Here is a 487-nt window from a genome sequence, read left to right on the forward strand (position 1 = left end):
AGCAGGAATCGTCCTGAAGCATATTTTAAGCCCTCAGTTTCCCCCATGCAATGGAACAAACAAATCTAAAGAAACAAAGATCGAAAGAAGCATGAGTGTATTTGGTTCCCCCTATATGAATGTCTCCCCCTGCCCACGCCCACCGCCTCTGCCACGTCTCCAAGAGTGTTGTCGAACCCAAGTTCATGTGTCTGATGCACAGTGAGGCCAAACAAGCTGAAACATCAGAGTCTGGAGGAGAGAAAGGTTTACTGCAGGGCCAAACAAGGAGAATGGGCAGCTTGTGATCAAAAAGCCCAAACTCCCAGATGGTTTTGGGGGAAGAGTTTTTAATTGGCAAAATTTGAGGGGAGGTCTGCAAGGTACGTGACCATCCTCTGATTGGTTGGTGGTGAGGTGAGAGGGTGGCATTCCAGGCATCAGCCTTCCAATTCCAACCAGTCTGGGTTCACGTGCTTGTGCTCAGCCTGAAGTGACCATCCTCTAC

The sequence above is a fragment of the Lipotes vexillifer genome, unplaced genomic scaffold (assembly GCF_000442215.2).
Source record: "Lipotes vexillifer unplaced genomic scaffold, Lipotes_vexillifer_v1.1 scaffold74, whole genome shotgun sequence".
NCBI lineage: Eukaryota > Metazoa > Chordata > Mammalia > Artiodactyla > Lipotidae > Lipotes > Lipotes vexillifer.